We start from the raw sequence: 16,581 nt of genomic DNA on the forward strand, positions 1-16,581 counted from the left end.
AGAATGTAGTGACGAAAACGCTGGACAGCTTGAACGGCTGCCAGGGCCAATTTCTCCACATGCGAATATTTTAGCTCAGTGGGGTTTAAGGTCCTACTAAGATAATATATCACATGTTCCGCTCCGAATTCATCTTCTTGAACTAACACCATTCCAATGGTGGAATGCGAAGCTGCGAGGTATAAGAAGTAGTCCTGGTTGTAGTTGGGAGGATGCAACAACGGTGCATGGGTCAACGCGTGTTTAAGTGCATCAAAAGATTGTTGGGCAATCTCGTCCCAAAAGAATTGAGCGTTCTGTTTCAACAACCGTGTAAAACCTTTAGTGACCTCGGCGTAGTTTGGAATGAATCGGCGTAAAAAGTTCGCTTTCCCTTGCAAACTTTGGAGTTGGCGCAAACTCGAAGGAGGAGGCAATTTGATGATAGCTTCGACCTTCGAGGGATCGACGCGAATGCCGGCTTTTGAAACAACAAATCCCAGCAATCGACCCGTCTCTATACAGAAAACACACTTGTGGGGATTCAACCGAATTCGATAATGCCTACACCTCATAAAGATTGCTCGTAAGTGGACAAGGTGATCAGCTCGATGTAAAGAATGAGCAGGCAAATCATCGAGGTACGGTTGCACAATGTGCTTGATGTCATGAAATGCGTAAGACATCGCCCGTTGAAAAGTGGCCCCGGCATTCTTAAGCCCAAAAGGTAATTTGCAATAAGCAAATGTCCCCCATGGACAAATGAATGCCGTTTTTGGTTGGTCGGCAGGTAGAATATTGATTTGATTATAGCCCGAAAAACCATCCATGAAGGAAAACATTTCACTTCCGGCACAATCATCAATAATTTGATCGATATAAGGCGTAGGATAGTTGTCTTTTGGACAAGCTCGATTTATATCCCTATAGTCGATACAGATTCTTATTGTTCCTTGTTTCTTGTTGACCGGAACAATATTCGATACCCAATCCGTTAACGGGATTGGATAAATGAAACCTGCTTTCAACAGCTTTTCGACTTCTGCTTTAATCGCAGCCGCTTTCGAGGGTGAATCTGACGCAACCGTTGCCGGACGGGTTTAGCATCCGGGTAGGTCTTTATTTCATGAACAACAATGGCAGGATCGATTCCTGGCATTTCCTCGTAAGACCAGGCAAACACATCGCGGAATTCTTGGAATAGGGCCTTGTAAGTTTGGATTTCATCTTCTGTACATGAGGCACCTATATGAATGTTTTCCTCAATTCCGGGCTTCACTGAAATATCAATGGGAATAGTGCGAGAAATATTCCCTAAATTCAACTCTGAATCAGAATGTTTCGTTGGATTCTGAGCGTCTTTGACATATTCAGCGGTAAAGATAGATGAAAAATCATTTTCAAAAGCATCATCCTTAGGTAAAAACGAAGATCTGTGATGGAGATCTTCCCATGGTAGATCGTCTACACTTAGGATTTCGCGAAGTTGTTCGTCAGATGACACGACTTCGGGAAACGCTATCCGTTCTAAGGTTGATGTGAAAAGTGATTCTTCACTGACCACATTCATTTGGTCGATTTGGGTTGAACGCGAGTCGGTAAAAGACATGACGGCTTCATAAGCAATTTCATATGGACTCAAAGGCATAGCATCACCGAATGAGTCTATCTCAGATTCAGATGGGACAATCCAAGGATCATCATAAATAATGTTGTCTGATGTAATCATATGAATTGATGCAAATGAAGGGTCTGCGTTGATTGGAGGGAAAGGAAAAGTTCCCAGTAAACCGGAATCTTTAACTAAACCTACGCCAACGTCCCTATAAGGGATTGTCGTCTTACCGACATGCTGGATACTCTCTGAAGAGGCTGGGTCGGATGAAAAGTATGTCAGCTGATCAATAGTCACGATCTTACCGTTATGTGGAAACTTTATTACTCTGAAGACCGATGAAACGACCGCTGTCATAGCATATGACCAACTTCGACCCAAAAGAAGGTTGTAGTCTAGAGGGGCATCAACCACTTCCACATCCAGACTAACGGTTTTACCTTCTACCCCTATAGGCAATTCCTGTAGAATACCAAACGGACGGAACCCACGGCCATCAAAGGCCTTAAGGATGGTCGGGGATTGGTTCAACGAAGGAGAACCAAGCGATCTCCAACATTGAATCGACATAATACACGTAGAAGCTCCCTCATCAATCACAGTCCGATGAATAGGCCTGTTTTTGACTATCACTGGAATTTGGAAAGCCATTTGATGGGGTAGACGCGGTGTACTATTTTCTAGATCGAAGATTATCAGATTCGGGTCCTGAACATCAACAGCTCCGATAGCCGACAAAAGTAATTTTCGTTGTGCTGGGCATGATTGCAGCACTTCTAAAGCCGACATTGCTGAGGGTGAAACAGCTAAGTCCTCAACAATGTTGTAATTCTGGGCTGCTCTCGCATGTGGATTGAAAGCAGACCTTCGAAGTACACCCTTGGCGGGCGGTTTGATTACTAAGTCCGGGTTAGGTTTTTCGATCTGTAGTGGATCGGAACCAGGAGCTGAGGTTGATGGATTAGAATGAGAAGATTCTGCTTCCTTACCATCAACAGGATTCTTACTACCATAATCTTGCGATCGAGTCGCAATCCTCACATGAGACATCATCAAAATGGGTTCTTCACTGGCAGTCGAGGAAGAACCTATCATCTTACTCTCCTGCTTTGGAAATGGATCTTTTAACACAGCAGGAGTGGGAGAACCTTTGACTATTTTCACAACCTCGGCCCGATGAGGGCAATCTCTTGTAAAATGATCCTCTTCACAAATAAGACAAGGATATCGAGGTTTGCGCTTTTCGTCATTGGTTTCCGACTTTTCCGTTTTCTCCTTCGGAGCCTTGTCTGCTTTAGCCTTCTTCTTTCCTTTCTTCTTTCCACCGTTTTTTGATTTGGCCGTAGATGACTCTACAGCGTGAATATCGGCGGAAAGTTCAGGAGAAGACTCTCCTGTCGGGGAATCAGGCAAAGTGATTATAGGAGTAGTAGAAGCCTTGGAAGACTTCTTCTTGCTCTTTGTATTCACGATGCCAATCATACCATCAGCGGCATGAGATCCCGAAGGAGCAGCAGCGATTTGATTCGATTTTGGAAGATCTGGAATCTTCTCGTGTAACGTACCCGACTGAGTATAAACTAAGTCAAGGTACTGCGCCTGAGCAATGACTTGCTCCTCAGTAACTACTCCGGCCTTAGCTACATCTTCAGTAATCTTCGGTAATAATGATTTAACAAACCATTCAGCTAAGATTTGGTCCGGAATAAAAACTTTCACTAACCTTCTTCGACGTCTCCACTCATGAATGTGATCAGAAATATACGTGGACGTCGATTGTTTTAGTGAAGTTAATAACTCCGTGCCGTTATCGTATCTGACCGGCAACTGAAAGTGAGTTAAGAACGAGGTAGCTAACTGGCTAAAATTGTAAAAAGAGGCCCGTGGTAACTCAATGTACCACTTGGCCGCGAGACCAATGAGTGTACGCTGGAAAAGACGTAAGCGGATCGAATCATCCGAGATAGAATTTGAAGCACACCAGAGGTGGTAAGTCATCACATGATTGGACGGATCCTCTCCAGACTTACCTTCGAACTTGGGTATATCACTGGGCAACTTATTTGGCATTGGCGGCCAGAACGGAAGATATTGAATTGGATCGTTCGTTAGGCGCGTCAAGTCTGGTAAATCCAAAGTTGCGATAAACGGTAACTGCCGGTTAGGATCTCTAAAACTCTGGGTCACAAGACCAGTCCCAGGAGGAGGATATCCAGGATAACTAGGAACAGGAGTCGCATTAGGGATATTATATCCTCCTGGAAAACCAGGATTAACCGGACCGTACTGGGGTTGTTGAGGTTGTTGATAAGTGTACCCAGGATACGGTTGATACTGGTAAACCGGCTGTTGGACAGCTTGCCCATGTTGGTACTGTCCCTGGTACGGTTGTTGAACAAATTGAGGTTGAGTAGTGACAACCGTACTTATACCAGGCTGACCTGTAGGCATCTGGACCGTGGTTTGAATCGTAGATCCAGACAACGGTAAAGATGTCTGAGGAGTGGTTGCAGAGACAGTAGAAACCGGAGCTGTCGATACTCCAGAAGTAAGTGCGGCAGATGTAGCGGTAGTTGCAGCAGCCGTTTGAGATGGAGTACTAGGTGCAATTGGCGGCTGAGTAACTACCGAAGTTACAGAAGTTTGAACATTTGACTGGACAGGTTGCGGTTGCTGGGGTGGACCAGAAACTACGGGTTGTCCAGCTTGAGGTACCAACTGTATACTTGGCTGCAACACCTGTTGACCCTGTGATGGATCCCACACTAACATTCCGGGGTATTGACCCGTAACAGGTTGAGGATACTGAGATCCATAACCGGATTGAGGATAGGATTGATAATTGAAAGGTGCAGTTCCCATACCTTGAACATATGACTGACCTTGAGGTGGTTGATAACCTTGACTCGAGTATTGACCTTGAGGTTGATAACCTTGAGGTAAATACGGATACTGGGGTTGACCTTGACCTTGAGGTTGATACCCTTGAGGTTGATACCCTTGGGGTTGATACCCTTGAGGTAAATATTGATACTGAGGTTGACCCTGGGGTACATATTGAGGCTGGGGTTGACCTTGAGGCATGTATTGCACCATAGGTACATACTGACCTTGAGGTTGCCCCCCAGACACAATTTGTGTACCTTGAGGTTGCCCCCCAGGCGTTAACTGAGGCTGCCCCCCAGGCGGTAATTGGCCACCTTGAGGTTGGGAAACGGGAACTGAACCTGACATCATGTAAATGTCTCCTACACCCAATGGTATATTACCATTGTTTCCAGCTAATAACCCATGATCAACGGGTTGAGGAGATGCCCCCGCAAAGGTACCAGAAAGTGATTGATACCCGGTGGGAACAGAAGGACCGCCGTGTAAGAAAGATTCAGGAGTTTGAGTAAACACGGACGACTGACCAGACATATTTACAGGAGTATAAATACCTCCAGGTGGAAAAGGAGTACGAGGTGTAGAAAAACCTACCCCTGAGTTGTCTAAATAATTGGTTAACGAAAGGTACCAAGTAGTACTTCTAGGAGGACTGTAAAAGATAGATTCACGCTCCCTGAGATCAATAGTAAGTTGATCTTCAAGGTTAGAGACGCCTATTTCTTCCTCTGGAGCAAGTTCTTCAATAGCAATCAAACCAGTAGGAAGATTTTCGGTGATAACTCGTTCTACTCTTGGTGAATCTGGAACACTAGAAGTCGGAGTAACAGGTTCAGATATTTCAGGTTCTTCGCCTGTATCACTAGTAGACGAAAAACTACCAGCAAGCTCAGAAACTGTAACAGCTTCGGGATTATAACCTGTCTCTAGACTTTGGTAATCTGGATGGACTACCAAGGAAGATTCTCCTTCTTCAGGTGAACCTACTCTACTGCCACTAGGAGGAGTTACAAGGACCTTCAAACCTTCTAGATTACTGGGGTCGTCTCGAGGAGGTTCACCCCGAAGTCTACGGGATCTCCTCAACAATTCGGCCACAGAAACAACTTCAGGAGACTGGCCCCGAAGTCTACGGGACTGTCTCGGTAATTCCGCCACAGCTAAAAACTTTTAACTACTACACACGAAAACAAAGTAAAATCTCAAATCAAACCACCTAAAGTCTCTAAAGAACCAAACAAATTTGAATCACACGCCTAAAGAATCTAGGGCGTCAAACCAAGCACAAACAGTAGCCTTCCAGACCGAAAACGCTAGTTGGAGATGAAACCCAACATCGCCGGATTCAGTACAGAAGTGGCGGGTGGAACAGTTACCCCGGCAACCTGCTTAATGAATAGACCGGCACAAGTTCCTCCACTTTAACCGTCTCGAGTGAAGTGAACCCCCGGAAAATCCAAGTGAGTCTAGCCGACGTCTGCTCCAGGTACAGTGGGATCTTCCCTCCACCGTCACCTCGGTAGAATCCTAAAGATAATGGTCACTAAGGTTACCAACCGCAACAAATGCACCTGGGGGAACAGTCTACACTCCGACAGCACGCAAGGGCAGAGTATCAAGCTCAATCCCCTTGCCGGTTCCTTGACAATAATCCAAGGTTTACCGACAAGTGACCCCTGGCTCCTCGACAATGGTTAATCCGAGGTTTACCGTTTGTAATACGTGCGTGTCTGGCGTCGTTCCCAACGAGGGAGGATTGATCCCCTCACTGGTTCGGACACGAGCTCGTGCTTCTCCTTTAAGAGGAGCTTTCCCAGAGTACAAATGAGACAATTGGATTTATTCTATCACAAGATAAGCTACTTGTTTGGTTTTGTTGTCTTGGAGAGTTAATTACTCTCCTACTCCAAGACACTAGCCTGATCTAAATTGGTGTTTCAGAGCCCTAGTAAATAAAAGTTACTACGTTGATTTTACTTTAAGCGTTAATTTTATGGTTTTTCTTAAAGACAAAAGGTAGCGGAAATGAAACCAATGGTGTGTAGACTCGACTCAAACCACTACAAAGATGCACCTAAGATGATTTACGCTACTTTTCTCTTTCAATGAAATTCCTAACTAAGAGAGTTGAGAAATGCAAATTTTATAGAAAACAACTTTCTTAGTAAAGACAATCAAAGAAACAATTCTCTTTATCTTTCCAAGCATACAAACATGACCACTCCTTACGTGCACGAAAAACTCTTTTTCTTTCAAAACCCTCAAAGCTACTTGAAACAAAACTTTTCAAAGGAGATGTTTTTGTATTTTCTCTTATTTAATAAAGCATATAAATCTATTTTAACGAAAATCAATCTCAAAAGCTATAAAATCTATGAAAACTTGACTCACAAGCAAATCAAAAAGAAATTTACTCTAAGCAAACCTAACGAGGCAAAAGCCTACAAAGATGATTCTAGGTTGTTTTACTTGACCACAATCAAGCCAAGGACCAGCTAATGCAGAATCAAAAGACCAGTCAAAACAAAACTCAAATCTTTTTGTTCTTTTTGTAAAATGGAATTCAATACTCAATCAACAAGCACTTCGAAATTTGCCAAAGAGACAACTCAAAGGTAAGTTGCTCTCACAGGTAGACTTTATGACAGGTCCGACTTCTAAGAAGGCTGACAAAACCAGAGAGATCTAAGGCTTGACAACTTCTACCGCCAAAGTCACTACAGGACCTACTCAAAAATCAAACCCTAGGGCTTAAACTTCTATGAAATCCACTAAAACACTCAATGCTATCGAAACAAGTTCAGGTGAAGATCTTTGACAAGAGACTAATGGATCTGGGCAGTAAAAACTAAGAAAAAGCAAAATCTAAGAGGAAAAATGCAAAAAATGGAAATTTCTTAATTTTTAGCAGGGTACGCAGGCAACCCGTTAAGACAGGTGCGGGCCCGCTCTGTGCACACAGCAACAGTGCGTACAAGTACGCACTGTGCAATACTCAGAGGGTGCGTACTACTGAAAAAACCAAGAAAAACTAAATTCAATCTAACCCTAAGCTAACCCACCCAAATACAAAGTCACAGAGCCAAAAACCAGAAAATAAATGACTTTTCTCAGATCAAAGTTGCATACAAAGGAAAAGACTTTCACATCAATGGATTCCCCAGCGGAGTCGCCATTTTGTCAGGCGGAAAGAGTCGATAGTGCGGACACAACCAACCTCCCTAGGAGCCTAAGACTCTCTAGTGACAAACAAGACAAACAAGAGCAATCCTTCTCTAAACATGCATTTACTATATAAGAAATCAAGTGTTTAGATCCTACCTGTAGTCCAACGCTGTTGTAGCAGTCCAGCCTCGCTGATCCGGATGAGCTCCTCCTTCACTTCGAAACCTGCATTCACTAACAATCAAACGATTAAATAGCACTTGATAATCTCATAAAATAAAACATATTTAACACATAGACCAAGGAGTACATGAAACAACTCATAAATAACAAGTTATTGAGAAGAATGGACTCATTTGCATTAATAGGAAACAAAAGGAACAATTACAACCTGAGCCTTGGTGTTGTGCAAGTCCCTCCCAGGGTCCATCAAGAGTTCTCCTTTACTTTGACAAAGCTCACCCACTTCCAAATAGAACAAGCAAAGATGGCAATCTCTCCTCACAAGCTTCTAAATGGGAGTCCTAATTCCAGCAGCATCTACCCTTAGAAATGTTTAGCTTCCAACCTCTCCTCCTTCTGGCCCAATGCCTGTATTTATAGTGCTCAAGAGGAAGTTAATCAGGTCCACCATCAATGGGATAATCCCCTCTTTGGATGGGATAGCTCCCTTATTGATGGGATAAGTTCCTCTTTGGTAGGGGTACATGAACCATCTGGAGGCGCTCAATACACGTCGAACAACCTTCTAGAATGCTCTAGAAATGACCACAAGTAACTTTTTAAAGATGAAACTTGCGCATTTTGACCTTTACAGGGGTACGCACCTGCCCCTTTACATACAGAGCGTACAAGTACGCAGCTTTTGTGAACATTAGGTGCGTACCCGCAGGTAAGGTTGAGAGAACCTGCGTACCCAGAGATAAATACATTTATAAAGACTTTCTCTCTTTTTGGAGTTTGACATGGAGAGCAGAGGCATAAGACTTGCCCAGGAGGATAGCATGACTGTTGATAGAGCCATACTAACTGTAAATAGTCATGGTGACATTTTTTAGTGTAACAGATTGCCCCCTAAAGTGCGAAGCCTGTAGTAGATTAGGGTTTTGTATTATCTAGGAAGGGTGAAGCGCTTTATCATTTCAAGGATTATCTCGTGGAGAGCCTGGTCAGAACCTGCAATTTTCAACACAAAATACATGTATAAGATTATATCATCACTGAGGTAGGCATTCCCATACTCAGATCAAAACTTTAACTAACAGACTAACTACTCTGATACAGGAATGATCTTGCAGTACATCATAATCATAGACTTTTGTAGACACAGTATGGGCGCAGCCATCTGTTTATGATTAGTCTACTTAGATAATGAATACAAAACTCCTCGCAGCCTGGATGGTGGAAACTAGATCCAGGGTCTTCATTTCTACTTCCCGAATTGGTACGATTCTAGCCATGCGAATAAATGAGTTGATGTCGAACATGGTAGAAACCACTTGATTACCAGTCGATGATGTAAACTGTTAACAAGTGTGAGAGAGACCACCAGTAATGTCAATGGTTCTCAAAGTACCCAGTACAATCCATGAGATGTGAATGAATGAGTTGATGTCGAACATTTCACGGAATCCTTCGATCGAAAGTCAATGATGTAAACTGACGTCAAAGGCGAGAAACCTGCCATTGATGCATGCAGACTTCAAGGTACTGACGATTTCTAAGTCATCTCTCTAGATAATGTGCTGATGTCGATAGAAAGCGACCCGTTGCAGGCAAGCCCACAACACGAAATCATTGTTCAAGTTGAAGAAATGTTGCTGTAAGGACTGACTCAGGGATGGTCAAATGGATGACAAGTATTTTGCAGATGAAAGTTTTGCTTGCAGACCTCTTGAACACATAACGACACAACAGATGGCTTGGTGATAAACGACTCAAAGTTAATCCCCGGAACCCGGCTGAAGACTTTCAATGTGGTTTGATCAACTGTGAGGTAAAGGATTTCCCAACCCAGGTGAATGAAAAGTGTCGTGTCCAAGAGTGGTAATAAAGTTTCTTCTGAGACAAAAGATAACAAATAGGCTCATTCTTCTCTCTTTTCCCCCACCATTTCTGGCAAGTACCTCTTTATTTTTAACAAGCTTGAGGAGGATAACATATGCTTGATTATAAGCTCATCCTTCGGATGAGTCCAACCTAGTTTTGATTCGAACCCTAGGAAGGAGTGGTTCGTTCCTGTTTGTAATTGAACAGGTCCTTTACTGTGAAATTTTAACGAGCCCAGTATAGGAGAAACTCGGCGTTTTTCAATTTTAGAGAGTCTGAAAAACTTAAGAAGACTCCAGGTTGAACTTTTTCGTAAATTTGTGTCCCCAAGCCCGAAAAAGTATAAAATAATACCTGGGAGAACCGCTTGATCTTGCGACCAAGGAGTACTTTCATGATTAGTGTCTCTGACCTGAAAAGTAAAAAGCGATCAAGGACACGTCGTTTTATTTCCGTATCGAGTTTGAAACGACAAAAACCCGGCAATCTTTTCCTGATTTTACGGTCAGAAAAGAGCTATAAGGGGACCGTCTTTTAATTCCATTTTAACGAGTGTAAAAGAAACGCTCGGCAATCTTTTCATATTTTAGGAGTCAGAAAAGAGCTTAAAAGATGACTCTGATGTGAAAAATGATAATTTACCCTAAAGTCCCTTTGTCCTGCACAAAAACAACACATTACTCATACCTGTTTAAGATGGGCAAAAAATACATCGAAAATGTCCTTTCATGGTGAAAAATAAACAAATCTAGCATTTATTTATCCAAAAAACCTATAAAAAGACTTCTTACCATGTCATTTTTACCATTTTACTGTTGAGGTTGAGAAAAGGGCTTTTGACAAGAAACTTCCCGTGAAGATTGCGGAGAATCCGACCGTCAGAATCGAACGCCGTTTCACCAGGTATTCTACAACACCCCTCTCTTGTTTTCCATCCGTTTAGAATTCATTTTTAAGCTTTTATTTGATTTTTTGGGGGCATTGGGGTTTCAAAATGCGCCCTTCGGGGTACGCAGGTCATGCACTGCTGACCTGCGTACCCCGATATTTTCCCAATGGGAAAATTACGGGGTGTACGCACCCGGCCTTAAAGGAACCTGCGTCCGGGCGCTCTGTCCCTAAAGGCCGAGGTGCGTACCCCGCAAAACACAAATTGAAACCCTTGGCCCTCCAAAATAGACCAAAATTTTTAAATTTTATGGATTCTCACTGATGTTTTATGATGTGCAGGAAGCACACCATGCTTGATTGGCGTGAAAGAGAGCACGAGGATGTTGATTTGGCCGCGATAGGTCATCAACCTTCCATTGATGCATTAAAAGCATGCGGACTATACAAATACTGGGCCATACCTGGCATGAGGGGCCAAGTGCCTTTTCTTGAGTGGCTGGTTGAAAGGTGGAACATTCAGGAGCAATGTTTCTACATCGGAGAGCACCAGCTCGAGATAGAGCCCTCCGATATATATTTTCTCACTGGCTTGCCTAACAGGGGCGAGCAACTTTCTCTATTCGGGACTAGGCCGGGTGGCCAATCCCTTGCTAGTCTCCGACTAGAGTGGTGCAACAACCAAAACCATGAGAAGGGGATAGAAATCAAGTACATATCCCGACCTGAACTTATGGTGATAGCCTTTACTGTTACCAGACTTTGCGGCGCAGCCGCTTTGCACCAAGCCACCGGGTCCCAAATGCGGATGGCTATAGACTGTTTCCATGGCACCATTTTCAACTGGTGTGATGCTGTGTTGGCTAATTTGAAGGGCCAACTAACCAGGGCAAAGAGAGGACAACTGAAGACCTTTGGATATGGGCCTATAGTTGTGAGCTTTGCCCTAGAGAGAGTTCCAATGCTGGTTCCCCAGCATCTTACAGTTCCAGTCGGGGCGCCTCGGGAGCCTAAGCTGACGAGATGGGTTGCGGTAATGGCCCGACATCCTGATGAGGGCGCAGCAGTTGTTCGATTTCCTGATGGTTACTTTCACTGGCTAGAGAGCCAGGTCTTTGCTATTCAGGACTTTCCTTATGCCGGAATGGATTTTTGGAATGATCCGGACATGGTTCTTCCACAGGGAGAACAATGGGACGACAGAGGTATTTCATTTTCCACGAGTTTTCAAATTATGTATTTTTTGTTTTTATATATCGCCTCAAAACTGACAGCACAAATTTTCAAAATGCAGATGTAGGTCCACGGCGTCCAGCCAACCTCCGGGCTTTTGAGAGGAGAGTACCAGCTGTACCAGCACCAGCCCCACAGGATGCGGCCGCAGAGACCTTAGCCGAGCTGGAACAGGATCTAGAGCGTCTGACGGTGGATATACCAGAGACCACCATAGATGACATTCCCATTCGACTTCAGCGCTATGTGGTCGCAGTCCCAGGACCTTTTAGGAGGTTCTTGTGTAGGGTAGCGCGGGCAGTGGTCTCGTATAGAGAGCACCACCAGTGATTGGCTAGTCACTTTTGTAGACACATATGACATTTTTGGTTTTTTGTACTTATCATTTTTGCCGATCATAAGGTGTTTTTCAACCTATGATCGAAGACGATGTATATTTTTTGACACACTCCTATCTATATATATATCATTATTACCGGCTTATCTTGTTTAACATATGTGATGAAATGTTTTTAAATTTACTTGCATGATTATCGTAAATGTCTGTCCAACATTCGAGAAGCAATTGCATCTGCTAATGTATTTAAAGACCTTGGAATATGCTGATATTCAATGTAATCAAATTCACGTTCCAAGAGACGCACTCTCAAAAACAACCTTAATAACACAGGATTTCTAATGGCATATACTCTATTAAGCTGTAATACAACAAGTTCAGAATCTAACCTCACTATCAAACGTCGAATTCCAAATGAAATAGATTCAGATAATAATTCAACCACTGCACTGTATTCTGCAATGTTGTTCGTCGTTTGACCGAGGCTTACCCCATGCATAGAAACTAACTCGTCAGAGGGCGAATAGATAACCCAAGCTGCGGAAGAGATATTCCGTGTACTACGACAAGCACCATCAGCAAATCCAATGTATGTTTGGAGAGGCGTCGACATCTGCAATATCAAGAGTAAAACCAAGATAAGCCAGAATAACGACGAAAAACACACTTTCTAAGCTAAGCACACTATCTAAACTAACAAACATACTAGCTAGAAAGAAAACCTAACCTAACTAAAATTCTCCATACCCATCATTTAAGCATAATACCTCTTTAGGTAAAGTCCATTTCTGGGTTTACCCAAAGAGTCCCCATCAAAATCTACCAGCTCATAGGCCCCTTTTGCTAGCTTTCGCTTTACAATGTAGGGTCCATGCCACATAGGAACGAATTTTCCAGCACCTAGCTTATCGTTAGCTTGATCATATAATAGCACTAGGTCTCCCTCCGAAAAACTTCGAGGGGTCACATTTCTATCATACTGAGCTTTCATTCGCTTCGCGTGAGTCTCGATTGCCAATGCAGCGTCACGTCGAGTCTCATCTAACTGAGCTAAGTATAATAAACGTTTCTCCTCTTCGGAAGTAGCTGGGAGTAATTCGACAGCCATTTGAAGTGATGGGATTTCGCATTCAATGGGTAACACAGCTTCCAAGCCATAAACTAGCTGGAAAGGAGTGAACCCTGTTGAAGTTTTCACTGAGGTTCGGTATGCCCATAGCGCTGAAAATAACATGTTGTGCCAATTCGACCGATGAATACCAATGGTTCGTCGGATCATGATAACCAGAACTTTGTTGATAGACTCAACCAAACCGTTGGCTTGCGGATAATAAGGAGTAGAGCTATCGTGGCGCAAACCAAGCTGGCTTGTAAGCTCAGTCATCATGATGTTTCGAAAATGGCTCCCATGGTCAGTGATGATTGCTTGTGGGACACCAAACCTAGTTATAATATGATTGAATACGAAAACTGCAGCTGTTTTGCCGCTTGCGTCGAATGTAGGCATCGCCTCGGCCCATTTAGTAAAATAATCAACCGCGAGGATGATATACGCATGCCCCCCGGCCGAGTGAGGGTTACAAGTAATAAAATCGATACCCCATTTGGCGAAAGGACCAACGGCAATTATAGGATGGAGAGGAGCAGGTGGTGCGCGCATCTTGCGATCAAACACTTGACAGTTGTGGCACTTCCGGACCGCAATGATACAATCTTTAAACATGGACGGCCAGAAATAGCCAGCGCGCAACACCTTCTGAGCTGTGGCATACCCAGACATATGACCGCCACATGCTCCAGAGTGACAATCATTCAAAACCCTCTCAGCCTCTTCGTGAGTTAAACAACGTCGAAAAACTAAGTCTGCCCCCGGCGATAAAGTGTATCTCCAATAATCTTGTATTGCTGGGATTGAAACCGAATTTTTCGACGTTCCGACTTTGAAGCTTCAGGCCGAAAGGTTTGGGTTTGGAGATAGATGATTATATCCCCGTACCACGGATCTAAAGTACTGATAAGAAACAAAGATTCGTCCGCAATGGACTCCTCTGCCACAGTTTCTGTGTCAGCACGCGGGAAATCACACATCAATTCCGCAAAAACTAAGGATTTCTTAGACTTGGACTTCTCAAACTCCAAGTCGAACTCTTGCAGGATAACGATCCATTTAGAGTACTTGCCCCCTAGCAGTTGTTTTGTCAAAATATAAATCATAGGGTTGCAATCCGAAATAACTGTAGTTTTACGGAGAAGAATGTAGTGACGAAAACGCTGGACAGCTTGAACGGCTGCCAGGGCCAATTTCTCCACATGCGAATATTTTAGCTCAGTGGGGTTTAATGTCCTACTAAGATAATATATCACATGTTCCGCTCCGAATTCATCTTCTTGAACTAACACCATTCCAATGGTGGAATGCGAAGCTGCGAGGTATAAGAAGTAGTCCTGGTTGTAGTTGGGAGGATGCAACAACGGTGCATGGGTCAACGCGTGTTTAAGTGCATCAAAAGATTGTTGGGCAATCTCGTCCCAAAAGAATTGAGCGTTCTGTTTCAACAACCGTGTAAAACCTTTAGTGACCTCGGCGTAGTTTGGAATGAATCGGCGTAAAAAGTTCGCTTTCCCTTGCAAACTTTGGAGTTGGCGCAAACTCGAAGGAGGAGGCAATTTGATGATAGCTTCGACCTTCGAGGGATCGACGCGAATGCCGGCTTTTGAAACAACAAATCCCAGCAATCGACCCGTCTCTATACAGAAACACACTTGTGGGGATTCAACCGAATTCGATAATGCCTACACCTCATAAAGATTGCTCGTAAGTGGACAAGGTGATCAGCTCGATGTAAAGAATGAGCAGGCAAATCATCGAGGTACGGTTGCACAATGTGCTTGATGTCATGAAATGCGTAAGACATCGCCCGTTGAAAAGTGGCCCCGGCATTCTTAAGCCCAAAAGGTAATTTGCAATAAGCAAATGTCCCCCATGGACAAATGAATGCCGTTTTTGGTTGGTCGGCAGGTAGAATATTGATTTGATTATAGCCCGAAAAACCATCCATGAAGGAAAACATTTCACTTCCGGCACAATCATCAATAATTTGATCGATATAAGGCGTAGGATAGTTGTCTTTTGGACAAGCTCGATTTATATCCCTATAATCGATACAGATTCTTATTGTTCCTTGTTTCTTGTTGACCGGAACAATATTCGATACCCAATCCGTTAACGGGATTGGATAAATGAAACCTGCTTTCAACAACTTCTCGACTTCTGCTTTAATCGCAGCCGCTTTCCGAGGGTGAATCTGACGCAACCGTTGCCGGACGGGTTTAGCGTCCGGGTAGGTCTTTATTTCATGAACAACAATGGCAGGGTCGATTCCTGGCATTTCCTCGTAAGACCAGGCAAACACATCGCGGAATTCTTGGAATAGGGCCTTGTAAGTTTGAATTTCATCTTCTGTACATGAGGCACCTATATGAATGTTTTCCTCAATTCCGGGCTTCACTGAAATATCAATGGGAATAGTGCGAGAAATATTCCCTAAATTCAACTCTGAATCAGAATGTTTCGTTGGATTCTGAGCGTCTTTGACATATTCAGCGGTAAAGATAGATGAAAAATCATTTTCAAAAGCATCATCCTTAGGTAAAAACGAAGATCTGTGATGGAGATCTTCCCATGGTAGATCGTCTACACTTAGGATTTCGCGAAGTTGCTCGTCAGATGACACGACTTCGGGAAACGCTATCCATTCTAAGGTTGATGTGAAAAGTGATTCTTCACTGACCACATTCATTTGGTCGATTTCGGTTGAACGCGAGTCGGTAAAAGACATGACGACTTCATAAGCAATTTCATATGGACTCAAAGGCATAGCATCACCGAATGAGTCTATCTCAGATTCAGATGGGACAATCCAAGGATCATCATAAATAATGTTGTCTGATGTAATCATATGAATTGATGCAAATGAAGGGTCTGCGTTGATTGGAGGGAAAGGAAAAGTTCCCAGTAAACCGGAATCTTTAACTAAATCTACGCCAACGTCCCTATAAGGGATTGTCGTCTTACCGACATGCTGGATACTCTCTGAAGAGGCTGGGTCGGATGAAAAGTATGTCAGCTGATCAATCGTCACGATCTTACCGTTATGTGGAAACTTAATTACTCTGAAGACCGATGAAACGACCGCTGTCATAGCATATGACCAACTTCGACCCAAAAGAAGGTTGTAGTCTAGAGGGGCATCAACCACCTCCACATCCAGACTAACGGTTTTACCTTCTACCCCTATAGGCAATTCCTGTAGAATACCAAACGGATGGAACCCACGGCCATCAAAGGCCTTAAGGATGGTCGGGGATTGGTTCAACGAAGGAGAACCAAGCGATCTCCAACATTGAATCGACATAATACACGTAGAAG

Source organism: Pinus tabuliformis, chromosome 6 (genome assembly GCF_031772625.1).
Source record: "Pinus tabuliformis cultivar Carrire ecotype Pingquan chromosome 6, CPIR1, whole genome shotgun sequence".
NCBI classification, from domain to species: Eukaryota; Viridiplantae; Streptophyta; class Pinopsida; order Pinales; family Pinaceae; genus Pinus; species Pinus tabuliformis.